Genomic DNA, 7,635 nt, shown 5'->3' with positions numbered 1-7,635 from the left:
AAACTTAAGGCAAGCCCACTGGAAAATAAAAACACAGACTATTAGAAAATCTCAGTCATCTAATCATGGCCATGGCACAACGGCGTTGGCTTGGAGGAGTGACTGAACAAGCTCTCGGTCATTAGCTGATCATGGGGTGGATTGAGTGCTCGCCCAGATTCACTGCTGCCCAGCTGCCCGTCCTGCGAGGTCAGATCCGGACGAGAGCGAGGGGCCACTCCGCAGAGCGTTCGCCGCTTTGTATCCGAACTGGCGTGTGGATGTTAGCTCTGGGCTTGCTGGGTGAGAGAGGACAATGGAGTACGAGAGATCTAGGAAATTGGATGGGTCTTAAGAGATGGGATCTCTGACTGGCGTGAAACATGAAAGGTGGTGGTGGTGGTGGTGGTGTGGGGGTGTTGCTATGAGTGCAACATCAGGACGTAAGAGGGCAGGTGAAATACCAGCAATTACTTGAAAATGGAAGAGCCATCTGGACTACGCCATTCTCCACCAGGCCATAGGGGAGGCGAGTGATACCTCACGGCCATAAGTGCTGCTGGACTCCTGGATTGAGAGTACTGCAAGAAGAGTGGGAGAGAATTTTATAATTTTAGAGTTTTGAAGACTGGTCAGGTAATAACATGCTATTTCACAGCTCAACACTACAGCTGGCAATAGGATGTGACTTTATTTTTGTACTTCTTTCTTTGCCACGGGGATGTAACACGGGTACTCTTGTCTACTTGGAAAATGAGTCAATAAGTGAGATAATTGAAGGGGAGAGACCGTGACACGAGTATTCCCAAGTCTCACTTCTGATCTCTGCAACACACCCCTCCATTTCCTCCTCATCTGCACCTCTCCTCTGGCTCTCCGGTGCAGGCAGGGAGCTTGGGGATGAGGGGTGAGGGGTGGGGGATGGAGGAGCTGCTGATGCAAAGCAGAAGCTGTCCACAACCCTGCCTACGGCTGCAGCCCAAGTTCTCACGGTTCTTCCCCAGCCTGGAGTTCCAAAACACCTCATCACTCCACAGTCACCTCCTGAAGGCCTGCTCCACACATGGTTTTTTGGGTTTTTTGGTTTTTTTACAGCAAACATAATGAAATAAAATGCAACTGTGTATATACACATCAAGGATCTTATAGGTTACCCAAAGCTCCAGCACGTTACGATCACTTTTAGACGAAGGAAACTCTCACAGTCGTGCCATACCATGTCCGCATCTGCTCTTGGAAAGACCTCATCCAGTCACAGGAAACCCACACTGCCGTGCAAACACATGCGCACCTTACTAGCTGGGCGGCATGCTTCAGTGACATCCAACTAAGTGAGCTCCGAGCGCATGCTATGAATTATTAAAAATCACCTTCAGGATCGTTCGCCCCAGCCCATTTTAGTAATATATATTTGAATTTGTAAACGCCGCAAGGAAGCAGCGACCTCGGCGTGCGGCTTGCAGGCGCCTGGTTTTATCTGTAGGGGAACGTGGCCACATGGGGCTTTTATCCACAGAAGAACGTGGCTGCGGAGGACCGGTGCACGTTGCCATGCTGCTGGTGTCTCCCCCTGTCAGCTCTGACCTACCATGCCCTATGTCACCTCCACTACAGGCTCGACAAAGGCCAGATGAACCAACGGGCGTCCTGGTGCCGGAGCTCGGCCCACCCAGAGGCCATGTAGCTGTTCTGCGTGTAATATATAATTAATAACTGCAAGGGACAGCTTGAAAAAGCCAAAACTAACGCAGTCATTTTTGAAATGCCATCTTTCCCCTCATCTTTAACCTTTGTATTAGAAAGTTCATCTAAATATAGCTCAATACATCTAACTAGACAAAAGGCTGTTTCCCAAAAGCCATAAAGCGCAAAGATTTTAGTGAGATGGTAGAATCGGCATGGCTACGAATGGTCTCTCTCTACCAATTGAGATGATCTCAACACTACAGAGCCTCTGGGAAACTGGTCGCAGGGTGGAATTGGTGGAGCGCTAGATATATAAACACTGCAGTGATATGCCCTGCCAAGTCTAGAGGGAAAACATAATTACATCAAAGCCGACTTGTAAGCGATACTTTCGAGATGCAGACAAACGTGCGGACAGGCACGTTCGGCAACACCTCATAATATCCCACGTGGTTGGACCATTTCACGGGGTGTCCCATGGTGATGATGTCATGAAAAGGCATCACTTACACACGGTGTGCAGATTATCCCTTTGCACATAATCGACGCCTTCTGCGATTGAGCTGCTGACTGTATGAGAAAGAAAACAATCAGAAATCACTCTGCAGATGGCTGGCCTCACTTACATAAACATTTATTTCCCCCAAAAATTATCTGCCAATCACACCACATGGTGAAAATGAATTTCATGTTTTTCCTGCAAAGCAAGTGGCAAATGAACCTGGAAGGGAAAATAAAGGGCCGTTGTTTCCCTCATCGCTCCATTTAGGCAAGAAGGTCATGAGATGATTCTCTAATGTGGGAGTTTAATGCATCTTAGCTGGGCTCCAGGAGAGGGTATCAAGCATCTACTTCCAGGAGACTCCTTGCTGGGTTTCCCTGTCTGTATTCACACTCACAGACATAGCGTCCGGCTGGTTGTCTTAGGGTAGGTTACAGTGGTTGGGATCCGTCTGCACGTAAATACAGTCTACACACATTCAGGCATCTATAAACACCTCTACAAAGACACACACACACACACACACACACAAATGCGTGCAAACACAAATGTGCACTTCACACATGCGCCCGCATGCATACACGCGCGTTCAAATTTCAAATCCACAGGTAAACGCACTACAAACCTTTCCGCACACCTACACAGGGGAACCGAGGTAAAACGCACATGCCGTGCAGTCCCTTCTCCCCTTCTCCCCTTCTCCCCTTCGCCACGTCCCTCCCCATCTGGTCTGAAGTGTAGACGTAAGACATAATGGCACATCTCCCTTCCCGATGCCGTGTCTGTTGCTTCTGAGCACCTCTAAAGCTTCTCACTCTCTTCAGATGGTACTTCAGATTTCATCCATTATCACCGCTGTAATGAGAGAATAACTGCTAGGCGGGCAGCACCGGGCCAGCAGCACGTCAGCATCTCTGGCTGCTGTCTTCTGGTGAACTCGCAAAGCGATCGCTCCCGCTGTTTTCGGATGGGGCCCTCGACGTCTGCTTATGGGGTGAGAAGGTCGTCTCAAGCATCTATCACCCGTCGCTATGGTGGCCAAAAATAATCAGATGGCACCTGAATCAACAGCGCCGCCAAGGTTTAAAGGCTGTTATGTATGCGGTGGGTTGAAGCACTGCGTGCAGCACACAGGGTCATGACCTTTGACCATACCAGATCCCATCATCCATGCTGTAAAATCACTGTCGCATTTACTATTTGGTATAGCAGTGCATTTGTACTGCATCCGTAGAAGACCTCATGGAAGTGAGTCAGCAAACATCTGACTTCACAGAACTGACTTGACCCAGAATTGGGTTCACAGCTGTGTCAAAGTGTGTGGGATGGAGGGAGCTGAGTGTGTGTGTGTGTGTGTGTGTGTGTGTGTGTGTGTGTGTGTGCTTTAGGAGAGCGGGAGTCACAATTACCCAAATTAAGGGAGAGCAGCTTGTAATGTCAAAGGTCAAAGGGGGCTGCTGGTCAGGACAGCTCAGGGTACAAAGCCACAAGACAGCGATAGAAAGTGCTTTGTGAGTGGCACAATCCAAACATTAAAAACAATCATATTTTTTAAAAAGATTTTTTAATAAACGCATATAAATACACCTCCCCCTCCCCCTCTCTGCTGTGCTTCCATTCACGAAAAGACTTTCTCTGCTTCTTACACATCAGAACTATTGATATTTCACTTGCCACATCATTTCAAAATGTCATTTCCCCCCTCTTTGTTTTTCAGATTGCTGTCTTTAATAGACTCAAGAGTGAGCCGACGTGACAAGAGTGGCCGTGTCTTAAGAACGGAGATGCATTTGCATTTTATAATGAGTCTGCCATCCTGGAGTGGACGCCATAAAGTGTCCAAACGGAGTTTTGCTCATCAGTATGTTTACAGAAGCGTCTGATTAACAAACCAAGTGCGTTTAAAACACAATGGCTCTGCCTCCCGGAGCCTTTTTATAATATGTAACACCAAACTCGTGAACCCTGTCCTGTGTACAACACTGACCAGGTTACCCTGATTTATCTGGACACATCACCACACTTGATGCATTATTCCCTGAATTTTTTTTATATCTTTTATAGTGCAACAATAATTTCATCATTCCGAGCGTGTCATTTTTATCCTCAGTACCCCACCACCACCATGCTATCCCATAGCTAGCTTCATTAAATATCTAGGAGGCTATTAGAATGCCTGGGTGGCTATGGAGATAGATGCCTAGCAACAATGGTATTTGGCATCTTGAAGTTAAAGCAGGGTATCTCCCAGGTACAGGCTGTGGAGCGTACACAGTCCATTACTAACAGTTTCCGTAATGGAGTGTTTGTGTTGGCTTACCAGAGCAAATATTTTTTTTTAAAAGTGGCAAAGCCTTGCACATCCAGGTGAATCAATATTAGAAACAAGTGCAGAGAGGATGAAAGCAGGTCAGAGTGAGTTCATTAGATCTCTATCTCTGAGTCCTGCGGGACCTGCATTATAACAATACTTGCCATACGGCTGACTGAGACACTATAAATAATAAGGCAATATACTTGTGGTGTCAGTCTCATAATGCTTAAATAAATAATTGGTAAAAGTAGCAGTCCTGGAACTCCAGATGTGCCGGGTAGAAATCGGTTGTGTCTGGTTCATATGTAATATTTCAGTCATGCACTCTTAACAACCTGAATGGAATTTTCTAGAACAGGGTAAATTAGTGTGAGTAGGGTAAGTGACGGTGAGTTCAGCGCCGTCTGAGAGAAGATGTGGTATTCTCCACACCGCGAATCTGTCAACGATAATAAGGAAAGAAAGACAAACAAAAACAAGACCAAAAAAAGTCACTTTGTTTCGAATCATGACAACTCCGAAACCTCCGAATAACAGAGCCTGCTCAAGAAAGAGTGAAAGGATTTTCAGTGTCAAATGTCAGATATTAAAGCGCTGCCACAAGTTCAGATTAGCCGAACTGACGGTCGGATCCAAGCAATTAGGTTTTGAGGGATGTCCCACTGCGTAACCCGAGACAAACAATGACTGGAAAGTTGGCACAGGAAAGAAGAACTCCAGTCAAAGCCGTTCCCTATAATTATGGGATATCCACTGGAGCTGGACTCAGAATCACCCTCCTCATGCCACTGAGGACAGATGAGCATAAAGTTCTATTACCCACACCACCCCCCACCCTGTCCAAACTCACTTCTCATTCATTACATTAAGTGCATGTTTATTGTGATCTATTGCTATATGCTTATTCCAAAGGTAAAAATGACATCACCGACTTCATTGATCTCTGTGCTATCATTATGTTTTTATGTTGACATATGTATTAGCTCATCTTTGATCGTGTGTAACCACTGCCCCGTGGTTCTCCTTTTGTCTATTATGTCTTCATTAAATATACCCAACATGGGGTATTTAGGCGTGACTGTGTGGTGCTTTGTACTTGTGTGCAGAACCTGTTCCTCTGCTGTGATATGTTGATGCACCAGCATCACAAACTGGTTGAAATCTGCTGATGGTCACTGGTCAATAATGGAGTGTGTCTATCCACGCACAAAGACTGCATAGCTGTGGAGTGGCAGTTTGCATGTTTTCTTGTAAAATGAACCTAGCAGGGTTAGAGTCACTGGGCTGGGGATAAGTAATGTTCACATATGGTCTGCAGAGGCCTATGATCATGGCACTTTGTATCGCTGATGAGCCGTTTCCTCAAGCTTATCTGAAATGAAGTACCATACTTAGACATTAGCCTCTTAAACCAGGACTTAAGTATCTGTGCCTTTTCTAGTTCAGTTAAACGGCTTTTTAGGAAGTTCTGATGAACTCCGTTTAAGAATGTACTGTTTAGGTCCTGAATAATTACATTAATTGGTCATCTACTATTGCATTCATGATATGCTCAATTAAACAACCAATTTTAACGCTCAAGACCTACACAGAGTGACTTTAATGCAAATTTTAAAAATAAAGACATAATCAGTGCAGTTTGGTGTGAGATGTGTGCTGCAATTAGCTAACGGGTCTCACCATTCTGTGCCTTGCTAACCGAGGCCACCCAGCTTTTAAGGTCTGGCCTGTGAGGGGCATGAGTCTCGTAAATTTAAAAGCGTGTTCAGCTGCCCAAGGAACCCTGCCACATGCTTCTGGTTCGGCTAATTGATTAGGTCAAAGGTCAGCGGCTGAATGACAGTAGCTGAGGGGTGGAGGAATTTCCTGTTTCAGCATCTATAATTCAGTGGTTTCCTGAGCCTGCTCTTTTTTGTGCAGGCTCTGAGGGAGGGGAGGGGGGTCCAAACTGTCCGAGCCAGCCGCCTGCCAACAAAGCTAGCCCCTAAGGGTCTACTGAACCACCCCTCCCCCCAAGGCTCAAAGGGTCAGCCGTCCACACACACGGCGTAAAGCCCAGTGAGTGTGCGCCTTGTCTATGTTCACTCCAGCAGTTTGATTCTGGTGTTGGAAGAGGCTGAATTGCAGCATTTCGAACCGAATCCCTCTCCTGAGGCCAGGGATTGAAAATGGAATTATTAATTGGCCACAAAAGAGACATTTTCACTTGTTCTTCAGCAAATAAACTTTTAAATGGAATGAACTAAGACTTTAAAACAATGCATTCCAATATATTTCAAAATCACATTCCAGTGAAAGAAAACACTATTTAAACACTGTAGACACTAAATGGTCAGAAGAGAATAAAGAATACACACGACCAATTAAAACGTTTATTTCTAAAGAATGCACATGTTCTCAAAGGTGACCTGTACAACAAGCGCCTGGCCCTGAGGGGACTCTCAGCAGAAAGCCACTAGTCACCGTGTAACTAGCGTAGCCGGCAGCTGATGGCCATCCCTAGCCTGATAAGTTAATGGACTGGATTTTCCGTCCTCTACATGGAGACAGGAAGTAATGAGTGGGGACAATACCGGAGGATCACAGCAGACTAAGGAATTTCCAACACAGCAACAAAAACAACTCCCAAAGAGTCCGAGAGTTCGCTTCTCACTCTGCCTGCATTATACACTGCCACTCTAAACAGGTTTATAGTAAATAAAAGGCTAAACGTTTCCCGGGCAGGCGGCGTGCCGGACCGGCAGGGTCGCCTTGGGCCGCACAGCCGCCGCTTTTAATCACGTTGCCGGAGCTTCTCGCTGCCGGTGCTGGTTCGTGTAAGGACGGCACGGGAGGAAAAGCTTTGAAGCGGAGATTCCTGCTGCAGACGGGAGTGAGCGGAATAAAACCTCCTACACGAGCGCCTGAGCGCGAGGCAGCGGAGGCGAAAGCCGTTGCTTTCCGCCATGTTTCGTTCACCCTGTGCTGAAATTTACCAATGATTTGGTGGTTCTACAGCAAAGTAACTCCACAAATTAAATATTAGATTAAAGCCGACTAGCTATGCTTTGAATAAACATTTCATACACAAATTCATCCAGGATCGTACAGTGAGCCATTTTACCCCCAAAAAATAAATAAATAAATAAATAAATAAAAGCTTTATAGGGGATTT

Source organism: Electrophorus electricus, chromosome 4 (assembly GCF_041902795.1).
Source record: "Electrophorus electricus isolate QZ-2024a chromosome 4, ASM4190279v1, whole genome shotgun sequence".
Taxonomy (NCBI): Eukaryota; Metazoa; Chordata; class Actinopteri; order Gymnotiformes; family Gymnotidae; genus Electrophorus; species Electrophorus electricus.
The sequence above is the reverse complement of the archived record's forward strand: the minus strand, read 5'-3'. Positions refer to the sequence as shown.